General features: G+C 41.8%; 1 long non-coding RNA gene across 2 annotated transcripts in view; it reads right to left on the bottom strand.

The window, feature by feature from the left end:
* Positions 1–6,162: 6,162 nt before the first annotated feature.
* The window catches only part of LOC129784201 (uncharacterized), a 50,226-nt gene continuing 32,470 nt past the window's right edge, over positions 6,163–23,918 (bottom strand). Inside the window, exons 3-4 of one of the 2 annotated variants that reach the window (XR_008746643.1) lie at positions 21,375–21,450; positions 6,163–8,040 (exon numbers count right to left, since the gene is read on the bottom strand). This is a non-coding gene — a long non-coding RNA (uncharacterized LOC129784201). Of the gene's footprint in view, positions 8,041–13,731; positions 18,458–21,374; positions 21,451–23,918 lie in introns of those variants that run through there. The other variant, XR_008746642.1, reaches the window with a different exon arrangement.

Here is a 23,918-nt window from a genome sequence, read left to right on the forward strand (position 1 = left end):
CAGGAGATGGATTAAAATGGGAATAACCATCACAAAAGCCTCAGCAGTGGGTTTGGAAATCTCAGGAACCAACACACTGGTTTCTCATTTGTGGAAAAATGAAGTACAGAGCAAAATGAAAACCCTGATCAGTTCTTTGTCCCATGACACCCAGGGCCACAAAGGTTTGCTGTTAACCCCACCGCTGTGAGCACTAATCTCTTTAGCTACATATTTGAAAATACATCTTGCTCTTCCCTAAAATTCAGAGGTCACTCAAGCACACAGCAGTAAGTGCTAGTTGTAGGTGACTTTCTATGCCATGGGGTACAAAATTATTTGGTAGACTTTGCTTTGCAGAGGTCTATTTTCATCCTGATAGATAGGAATATGCATTGTGAAGGAATCAAGAGAAGTCAAAGTGTGGGAGGAGAGCAAGGAAGGTGTGAAGAAGCTGCTAAGCAAGCACTAGCAGTTCAGTCAAACAAGTTATTTGAGAAAGGAACAGTCCACTTACTTTTTTCCTTCAACCATTCTTATACCAGGACAACACCCTTAACCCCAAGAGGTGCTATACCGTGTTTCAGATTGTAGTGAAATCATATAGCCACATGTTTCCTATGGGCAATGCAAAAATGTTAAGCCACTATGCCACAGTCAATAGCGGGGCTGAGACCTACCCTGGGCCACATCATGTGCTGGTGTATCTGGCATCACAATCAACAATTCATACACGTCAGGAGGGGTTAGATGAGAAATTGCTGGGGAGTTAGTCCTGCTTGGGGATGGGCCAAAGGTAAGCCCAGCAATGCTGATTTCATACACAATTTCAGGACAAACGTAGTCACTGCAAATTCTGAGCCCAAAGCAAAGGCTTCCTAGCCCTAAGCTTAATTGCAGAGCAACTTCTTGAGTTGGTCTGGTGAGCAGGGGCAGCAGTCATCTTGCAGGAGATACGTTTATCTTCCAAGATGTGCGATGGGTGGGCAGTGCCCACTATCACTCTACCCCAGCCGCCCTGCTCCATCTACAGCCACAGGGAGAGAGAAGAGCTCTGCCCATTACTGATGTGCACATTTTTGCTACTCAGGGTGTCCAGAAAGACCAAGCAATGAATTGGCTGACGGATGCAAGATGTGCTTATGCACTATCACAGGAACACAGGCCTGGAGAGGGATAGCTACATCTAGTTACTTTCTCCCTGGGGCAATTATGCTTGTACTTTCTATCATAGCTCTACCATATGCCTATTTAGGGTTGATAATCATGTTCTGTCCCAGAAATACACTGCATTTTTTTCTTCTCTGTCCGGCAGCTTCAGGGAAGCACCAGAGAAGCAGCCTGAATGAATCTGTGCATCACATAAATTCTTGAAAGAAAAGGTTATGCAAATATTTCATTTCCACAGCAGTGGGCTTTGACCTCAGGGCAACCTCTGTGGCTGTGTTATCTCTGCTAAAGGCTTCCAAGTATGCTAATGTCTGGCATGTGAGTAACAGCCATGCAAACGGGCTAGGTTTTGTGCTGAAATATTGTTGAGAGGCATCACAGTTATTCCTCTGACTCAACAGGAAAGGAGTCTTTCTATACAGCTCCAGTTTGGCCAGTAGGACGATTTCTTTCCAAATCCTTCAGGATTAAAAGTTCAGGATCCTGCTGCAGCAGTCTAACATCCAGCTTCTCCAAAGCATTGGGGTACCCCATTCCCAATACACAGATGTATAAGGGGAGCAAATATATTCATGTAATCAGACTCCTTAGCTCATCCTGGGCTTACCTCCACAGCTGGCAATTTTTGCCACAAATTCATTGCTTGTGCTGAAACAAGAGCACTGTCATCACCTCTCATCTCTGGGCATTTCTGAAGAATTTTTCCAGAATTGTGCAGGCTGCAATGTGACTGTCAGACAATGGCCTGGAACGAGTAATCTTTCACAGCAGGTCAGCTCTAGACCCGTATAGTAAACCATGTATTAATCACTAAGGGGAACAAAACTGTTGAGCAAGACCTAGTATTATTGATGAACAGTTATTTGGCACAGGGCCAGAACACAATGGTAATTTTCTAGTATTAGAAACTTCCTCTAACAGAGCTGTGATCTTTGCATTTAATGGATTTTGATGGATTTTTTTGCCCTTTTAATTTAGCCACTGCTGGTTTTCTGCACTCAGACTTCTGGCATTCTTACTGACCTGTGGCAAGATATTTAAAATGTTCATAAAAAACCATGTGAAGAAATGAAAGAAAAATATTTTTTAATGTGCAAACATGGAGCTCTCTCCCTCTGTACCTTTATTCACCTGATTTACTGTAGACTTCTCTGCTATTCAGCTTGACAAAGACCCTTTCCTTCTGTATCCCTCACTGTGCAGGATACATCCTTGTAGACCACTGTCCTCAGATCCAAGCTGTCCCAGAGGGGAACATGTTTAGCTTTCTTCTCCAGCTTTGGTTTATCCATTTCCTATTACGATGACAGTCTTCGTATTCCTCTTAATTAAGACAAGCATTTGGAAAGGCAAATGCCTCTCTGCATGTGTTATCTTTGGCACTTGACTGACTAAATAACAACCTGTTGCCTCAGGAAAGGGCAACTCCTTCATCTTTCACAGCTGTGTACATCTTCCAGCGTGAAGTACATCTCCTGCTGATCCTCATGTTTGACACAGCCTTATATCTGTATATCTTGATGCACAAGATATAAGTACATATATCTTGATGTACAAGCACATCGGATACAAACAACTGTATGGTATACAAGTATTGCTCATTATGGTGTGCAAGGTTTGTGTTTAGGAATGATTTCTAACCCTTTTGGGACAAGAATGAGTCATGGTTGACCTACAAAAGCTTTCTTCTATGAAGCAATGCTCTTTGTTGTCCTTGCTGACTCTATCTGCACCTTCTGCAGTGCACCCTCCTTTAAGAAGTGTGCACACAGTTGCCATAACCATAACAAAACGGAAGTCAGAAAAGACCTCAAGAAATCTTCTTGTCCAAACCCCTGCTCAAAAAAGGGCTTTGAGATTACATCTGATTGCTCAGGGCCTTATTCTGTAATTTTTTTTAGTATCTCCAAGGATGGAAACTCTACAGCCTGAGCAACCTGTTTCAGAGTTTGAATTAGCATTGATAACAAGGGAATTTTGGCAACAGACATTTATCCCAGTCTTTTGTAATCATTGGATAACCACATTCTGGAACAAATTTTGGATGAGCACCTGCCAGCCTGGACTTGACTAGCATTGCATCTCTATTCGTGTCTCATTACCAATATCTCAAACTAGTTCTTGTCAAGAGTTTGGGCTCCAGGGACAGTGACTGCTTTCAAATTGTTTGCCCATGGTCACTTCTTGTTCAGATCCGATTTCAGAATATTTATTATGGCCTCATGGGCAAAAATCTGGAAATCATTTCCTTTCTGTCTATTGATGCAAACTTTTTATCGGTACCATAGGAAAAAAAAAAAAGTCAATGGATCAAACCAGCCATCTGAAGACATTTCCCACAGCTCTATCTGGAATAACTGAGAAAAAGGAAGAAAGTTTTAATACCTTCTTGCTTTTATTTAAAAAAATGAATCCTTCTTTATCAAGACTTGAAAAATATCCTGTTTTCAGGTTTCCAGATGGCCCCAGCTCTATGATTACTTATTGTGTGGACATAAGGAGGCTGGTTGGCCACAAACAAAGGTCCATAAATTTTCAAAGGAATTCATACCACTTGTTGAAAAACTAATTAAGTATCATACAGACTAGATGCATGCTACAGTGATTGCAAACGCTTTGTGTCTCAAGTGCTATCTTAGCACAGACATCAACTTTATAATTTTAATTTCCTTACACTCACCCTCTCTTCAGTTCTGCCCGAGTGATTTATTTGGGCTTTTCAAGTGGTCTAAATTAGCATAAATTGAAATGTCAATATCAGGCAAGAGAAAAAAACTAAAAAAAACAACAATAAAACCAAAACAAAACCAAAAAAACCCAAAACCTAATCACTGTTGGGAAAACTGTATGTCTTTTTTTCAGTTTCCTGAAGAGTCCTTATTTTTCTCTCAGGAAGCATTACCACATCAAAATGCTATGACCTCAAGTAGTTTACTTAGTCTCATAAAGCAGAAGGAAGCACAAGTCATGGCTTAGAAGGCTGTAACTGGTTTTTCATTCTTAGTTTTCCATTCTTATAGTGCGGGAGTAGATAAATCTCATGATGTATATGGCTAGGACAGATGACAACACATGGCACGGAGCCTTGCCAGATGACAAGTATCCTGTGTGCAGATGATGGGCCATGACCAACCCAGCAACATCACGCCAGTATCTGAGTAACCCCTTTGCAATAGCTGAGTGATATCCCTACCCATGTTTAAGACTTGGTCAATCACAAGATCAACTAAGAAACAGACATCATCCCAACTTAGTAGCACTGCAGCCTGTCTGCTATTATCCACGTCCCATCACAGAAGGGGGGAAGAAAATCACTCTGAAGTTTACACAGAAGAAATTAATGTAGTCTTAAAGGACTGACTCCTGCTTTCATTTCCTACTGAGGATGTTCAGACGGTATCCCATTGGGTAGAAGCAGACTCTAGGAAATCACCTTTCTTATTAGCAACTTATTGTTCTGAGTACAGACAAAAGGCTAGACACTGAAGAGAAAAAAAAAGGTGATCCTTAACACAGTAAACTTTGCAGCTAAAGTGACAGGGATTAGACATACAGATGATGGTGTTACGCTAGATGACTACTGTTTTAGAGAAAGCTTTTTAAAAGCCAAGGGTCAGTAAGCCAGTGCCATCTCTACTTCATCTTTTCAGTTTTCTGATCTTTAGGAAATACTCCATTTATCGTCACCATCTGTGACATGAAATCAAATCTAGGAGCAACCATTTGAGAAGTCGTAAGTACACAGCTGAGAAGCAAAGGTGCTTTTTCTGTAACCATATCCGTACAGGAAGGAGGCTGACTGTTTTTCTTCACTGTTCATCAAATACCCAAGCATCATTTGACCAAAAGTGCTAAGTAAGAGCTGAATGTCACAATGGATGGTGATGGCTATGTTAACAAACTATGTAACTAGAAGCAGTCAGGAAACAAATGAAGTGTCTGAAATCAATTTTGATTTTGAAATGCAATCACTTCAAATCAACTGCAGCACTTTGTACATGGCTTTTGCAGCCTGGATGCTGTAGCCACTGATTTTTCGCACAACTAACTGTCTCAATCTGACCTCACGATCTTCCTGTCCACAATTCATTGTGCCCACCTCCCATCCTTCATCAAGTGCTTAAACCATAAACTTACAAGTCCTTGCACACAGGGGTTGCAAGTGTTAATCTTTGATTATATGCAGCCTATTTTTTTCTCTTGCTGTTATCCCATACCAAAGGGAGGAGGACATTTCCAGAGGTAGCAGGGATCAAACATTTCAGAGCTGGGAGCTCCATTATTTCAGTACTACAGGTGCATTATTGCTCCTCGAGGCTCATTACTTCCTTTGCCTTCAAGGAAATCGCAGACCTTGAAGGGATCAATAAGTACATTATTACTCTTGTTCAATTACATTCCTGCTTGATTTTGAGCCGTCCAAAGGAAGCCATTCATTGGATTCAGCTTTCATGAGCTGATCGCTACACAGCCAGGCAGCTTAGCTCCGAGGTGGTGCCTGCTGTCCCCTCCTTGTATAAGGTACACTGCCTACAAGGGTAATCAGAACATGTCGTTATCTGAAAGACAGCAATGAATATATTAGGGATGAGGCGCAAAGACGGTAAAATTGCTGAATATTCTTTTTTACAACCTATGAGCTCTCCAATTGCTCAACTGTAGAATTGCAGCAGCGTTTAGGGCAAGAGAGATTTCATTGCTTATTACTTGCTTTGTTCAGTGTAAAATTCTCTCTAGCTCTTTTTTAGAAAGAGAAGGATACCCGTCTCCTAAGGCACACTGTTAAACATCTTTGTGTGTATGCCCTATTTTAATGTCATAACAAAGAGAGACAAATCTGAAGCCAGCTGTGTTAGATTATGTACCCATATAAGTAAAACTTCTCAAAATAGAAAACCTGCTCATTTTCCAAACTTACTGCACAAAGGGGAAAGCCATCTCCCCAGACTACTTGTCTGCATGTTCAGCATAAGCCCAAAAACCACGTTCTCTTCTCAATTAAATTGATATCAACCAGTTTATTTTCCATCATTTCCCAGCTAAATTCCAGTTTACAGCTGTGATACTGTAACCCTTTGAAATCCCTTCTGCCATTAGTGCAGGCACTTGAGGCAAGACAGGTAACAAGACTTAGCTTCATTTTTCTTTTGGAAAAAGAGACTATGATGATCTGCAACCCTTTGCCCTGACAGAAGCTTTCTGCCAAAGGAATTTTCTGAATCATACAAAGATCTAGAAATTATTTCAATCTGAAAGTCCACAAGGTTTGAAATGGAAATGGGATGCTTGTTTTACTAGATGACAATTAACTATTGGAGATTATTATGATGGGGTGAAGGAAAAATACCCACTGATTGAGCCCCTTAATCAAAGTTGGATATCCTTCTAAAGAGTGGTGGTAAATCATTAAGCAGCAATCTGAATGAGATTATAAAACCATGTGGAGTATCCACCTAGACATCTTTCTCCTCACCCTGAACCTTTGTATCTGTTTATTCTTTTATTTATTCAGAGCACTAATCCATCACACGGTCCAAGCTTTAGAAATAAGCAAATCCTCACAAGCTTTTGCTTAAAACAAAAAAACATTATATGGTATCAGTGCCAATCTGGAGGGTTTTAACAAAACTTCTACAAGCAGGTGTGTGTTTTTCCATTTAGGAAAAATTCAAAAAGCAGAAGGATATAGTCAAGCTACAGAACAGAAAAGACAAATTACGCCAGCGTCACATTATCCCCTCCAGTTCATCCTTCTGTTGTTGTTTTTTCACTCTGGATTTTCTCACTGTCAGAAGACCAGTACTTCATTTCAGCAACTCATGGAGAGGTGGCCTAAGAATCTGTTTGCTGGATAGACTAAGGGGAAAGTCCATTTCAAGCAAAGAAAGCTTTGGATGGATTTTCTAAAGCAACCTTATGAACTGGGGTAAAACTGCCATTGCCATTCAAGGGATTGCTTTCCCTTTCTTTTCCTGCTCAGGTGTATTTACCCAAGCCTTGATCTTCAGAATACCACAGTGAAATGGAATCGCTCTTCACCTTCTAGGATCATACAGGGATTTACAGCTCAGGTACTCCAGGCTATGGCAAGGACCCAAGGCAATGGAAATGTCTTCTGCTTTCTTCCTGAAGAACGTCATCATTTTGGCACTGTCTCCCATAACATCCTCATAGGCAAGCTCAGGCAGTGTGGGTTAGGTGAGCGGACAGTGAGGTGGATTCAGAACTGGCTGGATGGCAGAGCTCAGAGGGTTGTGATCAGTGGCACAGGGTCTAGCTGTAGGCCTGTAGCCAGTGGTGTTCCACAGGGGTCAGCACTGTGTCCAGGTCTGTTCAACTTACTCACCAACGACCTAGATGAAGGGACAGAGTGCACCCTCGGCAGGTTTGCTGATGTTACAAAACTGGGAGGAGCGGCTGATACCCCAGAAGGCTGTGCTGCCATTCAGCAAGACCTTGACAGGTCAGAGAGTTGGGTAGAGAAGAACATAATGAAGTTCAACAAAGGCCAGTGTAAGGTCCTGCACTTGGGGAGGAACAGCCCCACGCATCAGTACAGGCTGGGGCTGACCTGCTGGAAGGCAGCTCTGTGGTGAAGAGCCTGGGAGTGCTGGGGGACAGCACATTGCCCATGACCCAGCAGTGTGCTCTTGTGGCCAAGAAGGTCAATGGAATCCTGGGGTGCATTAGAAGCATGGCCAGCAAGTCGAGGGAGGTGATCTGCCCTGGTGAGGCTGCATCTGGAGTGCTGCATCCAGTTCTGGGCTCCCCATTTGAAGGAAGACAAGGAACTTTTCCAGGGAGAGGGGCCAGTAGAGGACTACAAAGATGATCAGGACACTGGAGCACCTCCCTTCTGATGACAGGCTGAGAGAGCTGGGCCTGTTTAGCCTGGGGAAGACAGAGAGGGGATCTTATCAATGTCTACAAATATTTTAAGGGCGAGTGTCAAAAGGGTGGGGCCAGGCTCTTTTCAGTAGTGCCCAGTGACAGGACAAGCATCACAGCACAAACAAACTAGTAGGCTGCAACAAGGCTTTTACCTTTGGTCAGATTCTACTATCTATGCTGTTTCTTCATACCCTTCAGGCCAGTCCTTCTGCTGCATCCTTCTCCTTGTCTCTCCTGCCTCCAGGGCACTCTCTCTCCTCCCTTTTTCTTCCAGGTCTCTCTTCATCGGCCACTCCTCTTCCATACAGTCCTTAGAGCTATTTAACTACTTATCAGGAACCAGCCACAGCTGCACGTTATCCACATCAGCCAACCCACCACCCTTGAAGCCAGCCCACAGCTGTATATTGTTAATTAATCCAGCTTCCTTCCTCTACAGAAAAGGGGCAAAGAGCACAAACTGCAACATGGAAAGTTCCATCTGAATATGAGGAAAAAACTTTACCTCGAGGGTGACAGAGCACTGGGACAGGCTGCCCAGAGAGGCTGTGGAGTTTCCTTCTCTGGAGACATTCAAAACCCACCTGGATGTGACTCTGTGCAACCTGCTCTAGGAGAACCTGCTTCAGCAGGGGATTATGCTAGGTGATCTCCAGAGGTCACTTCCAACCTTGACCATTCTGTGATCATTCCCTAGGATTGTAGCACTAAAAGTATTAATTTTGTGGGATGTTGGGAAACATTTGGAAGGGGAAGGATCTAGACTGAATACTCTTACCCCATTTCTGCACCAGCTTTCTATTACACAGCTAGACCAGCCTCTGGACCCAATGACTTTAGTGGACCACTACTGGCCTATCTTAAGAGAAGATCTAAGAAGGCACAATGCAGTGCTGCGGGAGACTGAAATTTTCCAAAAAGTGGACCAATTGTATTTAATAATGAAACTTCAGTGTTTCTTTCTGCCCCAGAGGAGGATGAAAACCTGGTTTTCTGGCTGCCACGTTGCCCAGCCATCAGCACAGGAGTAGAGAACTCCAGAGGCTGTGAGATACTGATGGGCAGCCATCCACCCAGCATGCTTCTCGCAGAGTGCTGGCAGGCAACCTGCAAGTAGGGGCACGCTCATCAACGGTTTGCTAAACGGAAAAATAAAACCACACCAAAGCCTTCCTCAGGATGTTGCAAATGACACAGATCAGCAATTCCAGTAGCAGGTGTGTTTTTCTCAGCATTTCCTCTACCATTTCTCCTCACAAGTTCAATATTTCCTTGGCTGTGCTGTATTTCTTGGTTCCCAGAGACTCGTTGCTGCCTGTCAGACAGAGGGCTGTTTCAAGCTGTACCCTGCCCCACCGCAGGAAAAATCCTGATACTTGTTTTGGCTAACCTAAATTTCCTTTGAGACGTCTCTTTCCCTGGTGTTCAGTTTAGTAACTGTGTGATTTTCTGGACAATCTTACGTTTTACAAATAGCAAAAATCGCATTTTAGTAGAGAATGAACAAGGAGAAATCTACTCTTGACTGCACAAGAATTGCAGCCTTTAGCTAACACAGTCAAAATTTACAGATGCTGCTTTGAAGGAATGACTTGGAACAGGGCCTATCTTCCCTCTGCACAACAAAGACCCCTTGTAGCACAGGAGCAACACTCAATAAATGCGTTAATTAATCCATTTTCTTTAGGATGATATCAGAGAGAATGGTTCCCGGACAATTCAGTGGACAACTGTTTCTGAGACATGATAATCAGATGAGATTGACTGGATTAAAGAAGCAAAGGGGCACAGACACACATGGTTACTGCAAACCACTGCCTAGATTTACCCTTCCCATTTCAAAACACTGCTCTAAAATACCTCTCTGGGTCAGATTTGTTTGATGGGGAAATATTTATGGTAGCACTTTCCCACAACGCACACCCATCTCACTCCAAAGTAGCTCTAGTTCTCAGCAGCAATATAAAGTAAATTACATTTATTAAATCCCTTGATCCCACCTACAAGGACTGCCAGTAACCACATTTTCATAAAAGGAAATGTCTCTCTCAGCTCCAAATCTTTCCTTTTCTGTTGGAATTTGAAGTGGGGAATAATTTCTTAAGAAAAGATTTATGCCAATGGCTGATGTTTGTGTTAGGCATGGTTAACGTTTAATAAAATGTTGAACACACCATGCTATATTTCAAACTCTTCAAAGACAGATACTAGATGAACATCATATGAGCAAGATCTCAACTTACTGACTGTTCATTGCCATTGCTCTAGATGAACTTTCAAATCAGTTTGTATTTTGGGGGTATTTTTAGATGGATTCCTGTCAGAGGAGAAGCAATGCTGGAGGAAATAAAGTCCCTCTTGGAAGAAGAAGATGTTGAGAAGCCAGTCACACACAACACAAACCCTGCATGTTGGCTTCACAGTACTACTTGGTCATTTGTCTACAAATGTCCTTGGAAGGACTCATGAACATCTGTACAAGCCAAGGTCAGAGCTCCTGGTATCCTACCCCAGGGTATGGCAAGCACAGAGTAGTTACAGAGGAGTATAAGGACAAGTCATAGAGAAGATGGTTCTTTTCTGATATAACCTCCCATCATCTGTTTCGGTGACTACGTTGATTTTGAGAACTTCCCTACTTGAAGATAGGACCTAAGGCACTGTTGACATATCCCGTATATTTAATAACTGAAAATCCAGGAAACTAACATGCTTGCTGGATGAGTGCCTCCAGTCCTATGGAAAGCAGTGGATGTCAGTGGAAGGACAGGACATGGCAAAGGTGTTTTGCTCCTCATTGTTCTCTGTTCTGTGCAAAGACATCATCAGTCCATCATTTCACCAGTTCACTTTCCATGACAACTACATCTACTTTATGAATAGCCAGAAAATAAGATGAAGTGAGACCACTGGTTTCTTGCTTGAGCAGCTTGAAATTATTGCGGACCTCATCTCTTGCAAGTGGGAACAGGACTCTTAATGACCACCCTGCTGTAGCTCCTCCTCCAAGTGGAGGGAAGACTGTGAGATTGCATTGTCACAGTGACATATTCACCACTCGATGAAGCAGCTTCCAGGAGCTGTGCTCAATACTAATTATAAAGTCCTAGCATTTCTCTGGCCCATTTGGATTGATAGCATCCCACCTTCCCACTGAAAAAAACTGATGAGACCAACTCCTACCAGTGCTTTCTGTTCATTCCTGATGTCACAAACACTGGTTCTGCTTTTAGACTCTCATCACCATCCTTAAAGTTCTAATAAAAAAGAATCAGACCTCCCCAGCAAGTCCATTTTTCTACTGCAGAGTTGCAACGGCAGTAGTTAACAGAGATGTAAGGGCTGAGACTTTGCCAGTATGATGGATGGTTATTGACTCTAGAATTCCCTGAAAGTAGTTGTATGATGCAATTCATGTCCGGCAAAGGCAGTACATTTACCGATAGCACTGGAAAGAGAATTACACTCCAAATTTATCTGGGAAAAATACTGTCGTCACAGATAAATTAATTCAAGTTATCAAAAGAAGGCAAAGGAAGAGAAGCAGATGGTGAGCAACCGTCCTTCATCTTCTGTGTGTTGCCACAACTGTGATGATGAATGAAAAGATTATTAACAACATAAACGGAAGCAGAAAACATGTCTACAGTTCTTAGATTTTTCCTATTTTTAAATTAAATCACTCACTAGAATACAATCGCCTCCAAATAAAGAGAAGTCTTAGCTTTTGGGACACTTAAATAGTGGTATGCATAGATAGTTATATAAAAATATGCATATACAGGCTTGAAGACACGAAGAAAGGATACCACCCAGCTGTGGGATTTTTTGTTTGTTTATTTGCTTGGTTGGTTTCGGAGAGAGTCTTACCGAAATTTGAACAGAAATCATTGTTGACATGCCAGCATTTGCAAAAAGACTTCACAACCTTTTTCAGGTCTCTTCCAAAATAAAATCTGGCCAGTTAGGCAGTGCCTATGGTTACACACAATGGTGCTGATTTAGCTGTGACCAGGAGAAGAGTGCTGCAGGGGCTGAAGGGTTGAAGCTGCCATGGATTTACTGAGGGAAAAGCCATAGATCATTTATCTCTGAAGGTGAGGTACCTTGTATTTGCTGTACACAAGGGAATATCAAGAGTACTGTTACATTACTATGGTCCTAACCCATTTAATGTCTAAGGAAGAAAAAGAGAAGGAATAAAGCTTTTAGTAATTAAAGAGTATTAGATGAAACCTTAGTTTTAACAGTCTCCCTTTTTTCATTTACCTGCTTTAATCTTCCGGTTTCAAGAGTCTCTGCTTTAAAATAATTTGGGAGGTTTTTATGGGAAGATCACAGAATTGTTGAGGTTAGCAGGGAAACCTCTGCTCCAACCCTCTGATCAAAACAGGGTCAGCTAGAGCAGTTTGCTTAGCTGAGTTTTTAATTTCTCCAAGGAGGGAGACACACAGCCTCTCTGAGAAATTGTTCCACTGTTTGACCAACCTCACAATAATAAAAAAGGTATTTTATTATGTTTAAATGAAATTTCCTGTATTTTGGGTTCTGCCTGTTTTGTCTTGTCCTGACACTGGACACCACTGAGAAGCATCTGTCTTTGTCTTCTTCACCTCCCCACATCAGGTATTTATACGCATGTGTAAGACCCCCCCAAGCCTTCTCTTCTCCAAGCTGCACAGGCCCAGCTCTCTCAGCCTGTCGTCATATATCAGAAGCTCCCATCCTTTATTCTTCTCCAGTACGACCACATTTAGGTAGTTGTGATTTGCTACCACTGAATCCTGACCTCAGATCTGCTTGAAGACAAGCCTAAGAGCCACTCAAGGAGGAAGACTGGATAAAAAGGAAAGAGAACGCAGTTTCAGTATTTTGTCTTTCTCCTTGGTAGCTTCACTGCTGGGAAATTGCAAGCACAATACATGGTCTTTGAAGACATTAAGAAAGCACACTGCATATCAGAAAAGGAAAGGCACCTTAGATGATAGAATCATAGAATATCTCAAGCTGGAAGGGGTCTATAAGGATCATTGAGTTTGATGGCTAAGCCAAGCTTGTAGAGGCTGTGGTTGTGTCAAAATGATGGAAAAGATGGAAAAGAGAAGACTGAAGGAGAAGTAAGGCAGGCGCTCTGCAGTGTCTCCAGTAACAGAGTGGTTGGTATAGCTGATAGGGTTCAGGCAAGGACCAGATGTTGAAAGCACTGGTGAAGTACTGCAGGTGATCAGTATGACAGTAAGTGAAATTAAAAAGTGTGTAAAGTAACAGGGCTTATGCATCAAGGACTTCCTCCATGAGTAATTGCAGCAGACATCAGCTTGCTACTGCATAATAGCTTTACAGCACAAAAGCTTGTTTCCCCTGGATGTCTGCTTTTCTCACAAAGCCAGACATGCTTTTACCTCTTGATCCGGCTGTCTTTCCTTCAGCAATGAGAAAAAACAGGCCGTAGTCAATAAAGATCCAACATCCCCTCTGGAAAGCATGGAGATAAATTTGCAAAACGGTGTGGTGGAATCTTTCACTATGGAAATACAGGCACCGTCTCCAGGACTGTCAGATTAAATGCTTTCATAGCATTCAGTTAGCTGAATGCTTCGTTTCCCCCCCCTTTTCTTTCTTTTTAATAAATATCCAATTTTTTCCTGGACTGCCAGATTATCTTCAGGTAGGTGAACATCATTGGTCGACTTGTTTTTTCTCATTAACAACTCAGCACTCAGACTGATGCCTGGGGTCCCTGCCAAACTTCCCTCTCTTGCAGTTGAGAACAAAACTCTCTACCATTGAGATATGGAGGATTCATTTTTCCTTTTGGCACACTATGGCTTTCTTTTTTTTTTTTCTACAAGTTCAACGTTTCCAAAAGAATTTGAAGTAATCTGAAGTATAATATATGAAATAAGGTGTGCAAGACACAACATCTCTTGCCGGGAGTCTGTGCTGAAATCCTTGTGCCAGAGGGTTTTTGCACACATTGATTGCTGCTGAAGAGTCCTGCTTTTGGTGGCTGTAATCGCCATGGACTTGGGAAAAGCTCTGTGTTTGATGTAACTGAAAACATGTTCTTGGAGGAAACTTAATTCTCCAGGCATTGGTACCTGAGTTTTAACACCAAAATGCACTTTGTAACTTTTTTATCTACAATAACTTTGGAGTTATTACTTCAGAGAAATATCGAGAGAAAATGCTGGGTTTGTGTTCATTTCCTTGAAGACAAGTTAAGGGAAAAATACAGCAAGATTCTGGTCATCTCTTTTCCAACCATCTTCCTACATATAAAGCCATCATCATGCCTTTAATAATCACAAATAATTTTGAAGAGATGACCTGGTAGAAAAGCATCCTGCATCATTCCTATGGTTCTAATTAACAGACAGAGCTAAGATACTCTGAGATCATTTATGCCTGTTCTTCAGCTGAATGAAAACACTGGCTACCACGATGGTATTTGTCTTCTTTTGGATCCCTGGTTCAAAATGATAGCAAAATACATCAAAACACAATGTGAGAGTAAGAGATATCCATTACTGCAATTACACATGGCAGCCACGTTAATTAGTCATCTCAGGCATAGATGGTGGAGAGGTGAGATTATAAATTTAAACTGCCTAGGTCACAACGGTAACAAAGTGACAATATAAGCCAAAAAGACTTGTGGGAAAGAGATAATATTTTAACTATCTCTATTTTGGAAACGTTCATCAATTGTGAAATGCCATAGGAGTTAAGAAAACATTTTATCTACTAAAACTGATTGAGTGTTGTTTGTCTGTAGAGAGGAAATTCTTGCCTGTTGCTATTTTTTGTTTCTTCAGAAAAATTTTGTCTCTAGAGACTATACCAGGATTCAAGCCCTCTTGAACCATTGCTACTAGCCATAAGCTTGAATATTTTATTTTGTTTGTTAAGGAATATATTTGTTATTTTGTCCCAGATAGTTAAATTAACTTTTCTTTCTGCACTGATCCCGAAGCCCAGCAGAAAACAAAATATCAGCACTCATTTATTAAAGAAAAAGCATCAGAACACGAAGCTGGATTTTGCTGGGTTTTTAGCAAGACATTTTCTTGCTTTTGCAAAAATAAAAGGAAGCCAACTGACTTACCTGCACCATGCCTTTTGGTTGCTTGCAGAACTACCAGTTTATGAATGGTTTAATGATATTTGCCTTCATCCTGGGTCCAGGATGAACAACCTATCCTGCCAGTTTGATTCCTTTTTCCTGTAAGCATCAATCATCCCTTGACAGTTTAAAACTTCTGCATTTTTTAAACAGTGTTTTTTGAAAGATGAGAACAATTGGTTTCATTTGCTGGGTACACACTCAAAACATGGCTTCTGAGAGTTTATCTAAGGAAAGGAGTAATACGGGTTGTGGCAACTTTGTCCTCCTCTGCCTTCCAAGCCCCTACTTTTCATCTCCACCTCCTTCACAACAGCCAAACAAGGGTTGTGTCCCCACACACCTCCTGTGACATTGCCACAGCTCTGCTGCCTCTTTCTGTGGAAAACAGGGTATCTGCTACGATTGAGAGAGTGCTCAGAGTTGTGGTAGTTCCCCAGAATAGGTTACAATCTCCCACTGCTATAGTGGGGCATCAGGTCCAGCTGTTCAGGGCTTTCCAGCACAAATCTCCACCCTGCTGAGCAATGCTCTTCTTGCTCCTCTTCTCCCATAGCAGGAGCAGCTCAGCTCTAGCCCTGATCAATTCTCCCTCTTGCTAAGAAGCCTTGAGTGATCTTTAATGACATGAACAGCATAGAAATTACTCTAAGACACTGCAGAAACTAATAATGAACTGCCCATACCCACCCTTTATGGAAGACTTCAGAGGGGATGCAATTATCAGTTCTGGCATGTTTGCAAACACTGGAAAGGCAGGTGTCTGGCTGTCAAGGCACCTGATAGGGCTTGGTAAGTCAAGTAAATGCAGCTGAAGGGCTTTCCTTGAGCTGGAGGTGGGTCTGCAGCCTTCAACAGCAGAAGGGAGTCTGCCAAAGGAGGGTGGATCTATGCAACACTGCCTCAACACATGCAAACCCCAGTCTCTGCGCATTCACCTCCATCTGTCTCCTGCATGTCTTGGGGTACTGCTTGCCTTGAGCTTTAAACCTGAGACTTAGGCAACATTAAAATAGGGGGAAAATAGTTAAGAATTGGCCATTTCAGTTTGCACTTTTTGCTGTTGCTGGAGCTGAGGGGTAAAGGGGAATTGGCTGGTGGTGATGTTATTATTTTGGTCAAGATAAAACATGTTCCAAATATGAATGTAGAAGCTCTTCCTCCTTGCAGAGAGGTTATTTCTCCCTAAGCGGAGGAAAAGCTCCAGAGAGATTAATTTTTGCAGGAAACGGCTCTAATGAATGACACTAAAGACAGTCACTTAAGGAATTTCTCTCGCTTTACATGCCTAAAAATTTCACCTATTCATCTAATGGCTTTTTGGACCAACAGGGTTGATTTATCCTTGTCATGGAGTGAACTGGCTTTCAACAAAGGTTTATCCTACCTCCACTTTTCAGGATGCTCAGTTCTCCTTTCCAAATCAGGTCCTTATGTCACATAAAACCCAGGCTTGCTGGGACGCAAAGAACAGAAGGCCATCAATGAAAACTAGCGATGTCCTCTGAGACCACAGCAGTTTATACTTCGCTGATTTCTCTAGGAAAAAGAACTCACATTTCCTAGAGCAAAGGAACCAAAATAGTACAACTCCCAAGAACCTGCATGGTTAGGAGACATACTGATGTCTGAAATTCCCCTACCTCCAAAAGGCTTTATTTTAGATAGATTCAAGTACCATGCACAAAGACAGAAGGGATAAAAGACAGGAATTCAATAAAGGATTTGATATAGAACTTCCCAGGCACCCCTGGACACAGATCTCGCTCCAGAAAGTCAACATGTAAATTGAACCTTATGCATGTAGGGTCACAGTGCGAGTTGAATAAGTGGGAATGTGAGGATGTGTTTGGTTTGTTCTCTGGACATTTTCTTTGCAGTATTTTGTGCTGCATACACAAAAACATGCGGAGACTCTGACTATGCTGCAGGCTGAACTTGCAAGAATCTAACTGATGGGACTATTCCTCACAGAAATTTCAAACACTTCATGCTGTTTGGCGCTTATATTGGCTATGGTTGGAGGAGAATGCACACAAGTTATTCTGGATAATTTTGTGCTAGGGTTAAAAAAAAAAAAAAAAAAAAAAGACACTCAATGCTGGTTCCTTCTTTGTTTGCTGTATTAACATTTTTTCTTTTGCTGTTCCATAAAAGTAAGCAGGATTCTGTGATTCCACCTCAGAGATATCTAGAGGAAATGGTACCCTAGAAATTGTGTCCTGAGACATCAACTAACCATTTCAGTTATTCATATAACATATAACATTCATATAACATATTCAAATAACATTCAGTTATATGTTACTCATATGAATTTCAATGAATAGCTTGTTTTCTAGCTGATTTCAGTGGTAAGATGCAGGTGGGTATGTGACATTATCCTAAGGTAATATTCTTGAAACCCTTTACACCAAACTCACAAAAAAACCTGATCACTTTGGCCTGAAAGCGACAAAATGTAGTTGTCCCTTTTGGCCAGTTTTATTCATAATCATACCAAAGGTAAATTTTTCCCCTTCTTTAAATTAAAAGTTATAAAAATTCCTCTTGCTCTCCCTTATTTTATCTTGTTGGTCTAGATAAGGGCTACTTTACAAAACACTCTGTGCCTGTGTATTTACATATAGCGTAACATAATGAGCCACTAATCTCATTTGAGGCCTCCAAGCAGTATTGAAATATAGATTGTTATTAATAATGATAGCACTTACATATTACTGTTGTTGAAATGGCAGTCCTTCCCTCCCTGCTTGCAAATGCTGCAGAAGAGTATGTTAGCTGAATTTCAAATGAGCATGTCAGGAAAACAGTATCAACCACAGCAGAAATTCCCCACTTCACTAAACATGTTCCTTCTTTGAATTAACTCTGGTGGCAAAGTTGCCTAAACTAAAAAGAAAAAAACCCAACACATTACATGTTGGAAACTTCAGAGCAGGGCTGCAGCTGAATTGAGCTGACATAAGTCAGGGAAGGCAGGATTCCACCAAGCCTGATAAATCAGAGAATAGCTTTAGTGTCTCATCATCTTTGCTGATAAGTGATGGAAAAGCTGTTCACAAAGGTTCTTGATCCCAAGAGGCAGGATTAAGCATCATGGGCAGCTGAGCTGGGAAAGCTGCCAGGACTCCCCAGTTGTCCAACTCTGTTGGCCACAAAGATGCCACCTTTTGTGTGCCATTTTTACAGTAAGCTGGGAACATTTTCACACAACAATCTTCCAACTGTAAATGATATTCTGTGGAAACAGAGACATTGTGCTGGAACTTGTTCATTTCAGTGAAATATCTGGTGGGAAAATTGGAGAAACAGGGGTCGTTTTAACTTTCTTTTTTCACGCTGATATTGAAATGTTTTCTTTTAGTAAAGCAGAAAGGTTTTGTTTTGACTTTCTTACTCTGTTTTATTTCACCCTGATTTTATATAGTGATCCTTCCAATAGTGTGTTTATATATTTACCTATTATAGTAGCAATTCCTTTGGCCATCTGAAAATATGCTGAGATGAAAGAAAATTAGTATATTTCATACTTTCTCTGAATAGTATTGATTACTTCACTACATAATGTTTGTACTGTCACTGATGGGTTTGATGGCTTTTTTTTTTATTTCACTAAAGTTTCATTTTGCAGCAAAAGCAATTTTCAAAATGGCAGCTTTTCCCACAGAAGGGAACATTTATTTACCATCAAAACTAATGTGCTGCACTAATAGTGTCTAATCACATTCAGCTGCCAGGACAATTAATTTGCCCACTGCCTGGCCATGGCAGTCCTTTTTCCTGCCGGTCTACAGGGCCTCATTGTACAACCTTCCCCTTGCAGTGGAATAAGTCATCAGGCCTCCTTGCTGGGAAAATCAGGTACTATTTCTCTGCAGTGTCCACAGCAGCCATTTTTTGACTCCTACTTCAATGGGATGGAAAACCATGGCAGCAATAATGTTAATTTTCACATTAATCCTTGCATAGGAAATCTAGAAATATCTCCAGAGGGTTGAGCAGCCTGGTTCTGAACAGCGTATTCATGGGGTTAGTGGATGGTGGCAGTGTATCTCCACCGGTCTCCCCCCCAGTGGTCTCTCATGTTAGCGTTTGGTCCAAACAAATCTCAGAAATGAGAGCTCGAGAAGATCTGTACAGTCAGTGTAGTGGGAACAGGATCTTTGCTGAAGGCTTGCCTGTGATGCCTGATTCCCAGAAGCCAGGTGACGCAGTCTAAGTCTCCACCTGGAAGTCTAACAACTAACATTCTAATCTCAAAGCCAGGTCTTACCTAACACTGTCCCATGCTGTAACATATATGATCACAGCTCTGGGAATCCCCCTGTTAATTTCTACCACTGTTCCTGTGCAGTAAGCCCCCCTCCTATGCTGCGTAGCCCATTTGGTGCTTTCTGATGCTCTGGGATGTGATTTCAGGATGCTTTGGTATCCGTTCAATCCTTCCTGTGCTTTCAGATTTATAACCATTTCTCCCCACTTAACTCTTAATATTCTTCATACAGACCACACATGAAAACTCTGCTGTTTTATTCAGGAGTGGTTGTCTCTGGCCATACTTCTGCCAAATGAAACACCAGCAGCATAACGATGCTGTTGCATAGCTTCAGTTTTCATGCTCTGACAAGGTTTTTAGTACTCCGGATTTGGACTAACATATTTGCATTTCTAGATGCTTTCCTTATTCTCTCTTTTATTTCCACCTCTGTACAGCTGTTATCTATTATTACCAAGTTGCCACAGTAACTGCATTCCTCAACACTCCTGATTTGTTCCACTCCGATTGTCATATGAACTGTGTTTGTTTTCACTGTTGCCAAGATCTTTGTCTGTCTTTGTTGAAACTTTTGTCCTTATCTTCTCCCCTTTATCAGCAGTTTGGAAGCTTTTGGCTGCATGTCATGGGGCAAGAAAGAAGAGAGGAACCCCCTTCTCCAAGGCCCTATATTCACATTTCTCATTGAAAATACTGCTGTTTTCTGAGTCAGTTGGCTCTTACACATCCTTCTCCACAGGGCATCAAGTATTCCACATATCTGACGATCCTCTAAGGAGCAAGACTATCTCTTCAGCCTGGTGCAGATCACGTCTCTCCTCAGGACTGCTCTGAGTGTGAGCTTTAGCAGACTCCCCACCTCAGAGACTGTGGTCTGCAGTAACATCCCCTTGCACAGCACTGGACAACCTCAAATCCTACTGCACACCAGTGCACCCTTCCTGAAACTGTTAAACGCCTGCGAGCTCTGCTAGGGGATCTCCTCTTCGCTCTCTCAATCTCTATGTTTTGCTGCCCTCTCCTGCTCAGCTAGGAACCTTTCGATCCTTTCAAACAGGGGACTGCAGACCCCCCCCCGGAAATTATAGGCTCCCTCATATGTACGACAGGTCTTGCCAGAGCAGAGCTCCCTGATGGAAGCTAAGCAGCAGAGGCAACAAGCAGGTACAGGGTATTGGTGGAGACCGGGATTAACACTTCCCAAGTATCTGCTCTGGAAAAATCTTGGAAAAAAACAACTGCAGAGCAAATGCTCTGCAGAAGTAGTAATGAAATGCTTCTACAGCTTGACCCTAGTGGAAGCGCCGACGGGAGCATTTTCCAATACCCATGTTTGCCCTCAGAGCAGTGAAGAGGTTTCTCTCCCCTTTTCGCCCATCTTGCTGTTTTCCTTTTAATTTGCCAGAGCTCGAGGGCCTGGTGGTGGGGAGGAGGACAGAGACGTGCTGCCAGCATTGCAGCCACCATTGCAGTGGAGCCTCTGAGCTAACACTTTGGAGCTCCCATCTGGCCCCCAACTTGCTCCTCTCCCCCAGTACTATCAGCAGCAAGGTTGGTGACTGCAACCACCTAAAATGCCTGGGAAAAAAAACCCTTCATGCCTGGGAAGCACCCAGCTGCCAACGTACCTGCCTCAGAAGTGTTGTTGTCTACCAAAGCGGGGTTTAGTCTCCATTTCAAATGTTGCTAGAGTGATTTCATGGTGCTTTTACTGATTTGTTTATTAATGGCCTCACTGCGCTGCAGAACAAAAACCTTAGGGATGAAATAGAATCCCAGCACCAAGGGCTAAACTGATGTCCAAGCATCAGTAATGGAGCCACTTCCTCACATTAGAAATGGTCAGAGACAAGAGGAGACTGGGGCTGGGTTTAGTGGATTTGCTCACTTTGTCCCTGAAGGGAAGGCAAATGCCTTCCTCTAACTCACCGTTTGCAATGGGGTGCTAGGACATCCCATGGTAATGCAGCCAGCTGCATCATTTTCTCCAAAGTGTTTTCCCCACCTCAAAAAAGATTGGCAAAAATTTATACTTGCAATATGTAATTCACAGTTTCCTTGTATGAGTCATTAAGTTTTCTCTCTATGGAGCCATGGTAGAAATGCCAAGCAAGATACCACTGACAGCAAAAGATAGAATTAAATTATTTTATTAAATAGCATTCTCCTTCAGCAGTAGACCATTTTAATGTAAATTTTTGGAAAGCCTAACTTGACTAAACAGTCAAAGAAAATATCTACATCTTCTCACTCTGAGAAAGGACCAACTAAACTAATAATTGGTAACACTGAAGGTGTACATCCAACTTCCATTAAGAAGACCAAACAAGCAAAGGTCGCTGTCCTACACGGAATATAATTCCTAGGGGACTAACACAGCCATCAGGTGGTGCTTGTTCCACACAAGCAAAGAGGAGAGATGAAGGCCAGGGTGGTACTCTAGATACTGCACAAACGTGGACATAGGCATGAATGTTGAGATAAAAAAAGTCACAGAGAAAAAAGCTAAAGAAGATGGCCTTGAGAAATCATCTAATGCAACATGTACCAGCTTTTGATAGAAGAGTTGATTGAGGAAGAAAGAATGACACCAGCCAATACAGAATGAAAATATACACATGGTAAGAGTTGGCTGAAAGCTCTATTCAAAGCATACGTGGAGAAATACATAGCAGGAAAAGGGATATATCCAAGACAGAGATGGTGTTGTTACCCACATGCTCAGTGCTCAGAGATGTGCAGCAGGTGAGCTGGAGCAGTCGGTATCACGTAGAGGATTTTATAAAGCCTGGCACCAGGCTGCAGCCAGGGAAGAACTGACTTCTCTGAGCAACCAAATTACTCCAAATCTTTCCCAAGAATGCAGTCCCTTACAGTGTTGTCGATGTCTGGAGTTAGTAGTGCTGAGGAATTCCCTGAAGGGACAAAAACCAAACCAAACCAAACCAAACAACAACAACAAAAAAAAAGGCAAAACCAAAACCCGTAAAAGCTGGCATCAGGCAGAAGGTGTATAAAGGGCTGGGGAAACTACTGACAAAAACCAGTTTTGTTTTCAATTAAGATACTAACATTTACACTGAAACTTTGAGACACAGGAGAATGGAATCAACTGAGCCTGTAAAAGCAAAATAGGCCACATTATTTGACAGCACTCTTAAAATAAGTTTTGATGGTCATTTAATTATATCCCCTTGGCTGAGTCAGGAAAACAGAACCTTGCCTTACTATTACCATTTCACATTGTTACGAAGGTCTTTGATTGGGTTCAGTAGATGGTCTTAATGGGATCTGTCAAACAATAGGATAATCCTAATTTAAATGAGAAAGCTATCTCTCCCAAAACCACGGTTTTTTGATAAATGACTCTTTCATTTAGATACCAGCGTAGCAAAGCATTGAGTCATGTGTTCAAAATATAATGGCTTACATGATTAACACAGAATTAACATGGGGAAGGTGTAATATATTTAAGAAAAATCTCTTTATTCCCCAGAAAGAAAAGAAGGCTGGGATAGCAGGATTAGTATTTACTGGCAGCTCTATAGCAACTACATCCACACACAATATAGATTATTTAAATTCCACTGCCCTCCAGTAAGGTGGGGGTCCAGGCAGCCTAGGACCATAGATCATATAGAGTTGCCTAAAAATGTTACTCTGTTGGAAGAAAATTCCTTGATAATCTTATCAAAATTATTACCAGAATGAGCAATTTCTTCCAACACAGTTAGAACTTGGGCGTAAAATCAATCAAATCAGTGAAAGCAGAAAGGCACATTTGTCAAAGCAGCATTACCAGCAAGGAGGCATATTATAGCAAAAGTGCAGAAAACTGCACTTTCTCTGCTCAGAAAAGCTATAATTTGGCAAAGAACTTCAGCATGTGCCTAAATTATAAAGTATATTACATATGATGGAAATCAAGCAGTGAGGTTATTATTCCCCGGAATGGTGTAACTTAATTTCCTCCATTTGGCAATTAACAGAGCATGGGAAAAAAATACCTTAGGAATCCAAGAAGAAATATATCCAGAGAAGTGGTAATACGAGTCTGATTGGTACAAGACTTTTGGCTATGATGTCCAAACCTCACAAAGCTTGTACAGCTGTATCCATTACTGATTCACCTGCAATTGAACACACTACAGATCTGCCAATATACCAGAGTGCCTTAGGCCTTTTTGGAAACCCATTCTACATGAGAAATAAGAAAATCCAGGCTTCTGTTATTTATAATTCAAAGCAGAGTCTCTAGAGCTTTGTCAAGGCTGAGAAATGTTCATGCTTCAGGGCATGTGGTAACCTTCAACTAACAGAGGTCGAGAGGAACACCTCCTCGCTGACAGATTATCCCATGATGGCAGGACTACCCTATAGCATCTCAAGGTATGTTCTATGGGCTACTGTTAAAATCAATTAGCTGACCCTGTCTGGTCAGTCCTCTGTCCCTGGCCACCAGGGGCATCTCCA

This window comes from Falco peregrinus, chromosome 3 (assembly GCF_023634155.1).
Source record: "Falco peregrinus isolate bFalPer1 chromosome 3, bFalPer1.pri, whole genome shotgun sequence".
NCBI classification, from domain to species: Eukaryota; Metazoa; Chordata; class Aves; order Falconiformes; family Falconidae; genus Falco; species Falco peregrinus.